Raw genomic sequence first — 292 nt, 5'->3', positions numbered from 1 at the left:
CCGTGTCTGGGGGTTTGGATGCGTCTCTATCTGCTCCTGGATGACAACAAGGCCTGAACGCTGCTGGATGGAGCAGAATATTTGCCTTCAGCAAATATGACTCCTGAACCCTTGGAGTCACAGAGGTCCAAATCTCAGCCAGGAAAGTGCACAAGTAATTCTTTGCACCCCTTCAACTAGAAAGAGGATGTAACCCTCTGCTACAGGAAGGCTGCACAATCTTCTTAATTATTTATTTCTAATAATAAATCATGTAATAACGAGTTTATAATAAAAACTATTTCAATCGGCA

Source organism: Morone saxatilis, unplaced genomic scaffold (genome assembly GCF_004916995.1).
Source record: "Morone saxatilis isolate NCDOM2014 unplaced genomic scaffold, NCSU_SB_2.0 Contig7, whole genome shotgun sequence".
In the NCBI taxonomy this organism is placed as follows: domain Eukaryota; kingdom Metazoa; phylum Chordata; class Actinopteri; family Moronidae; genus Morone; species Morone saxatilis.
The sequence above is the reverse complement of the archived record's forward strand: the minus strand, read 5'-3'. Positions refer to the sequence as shown.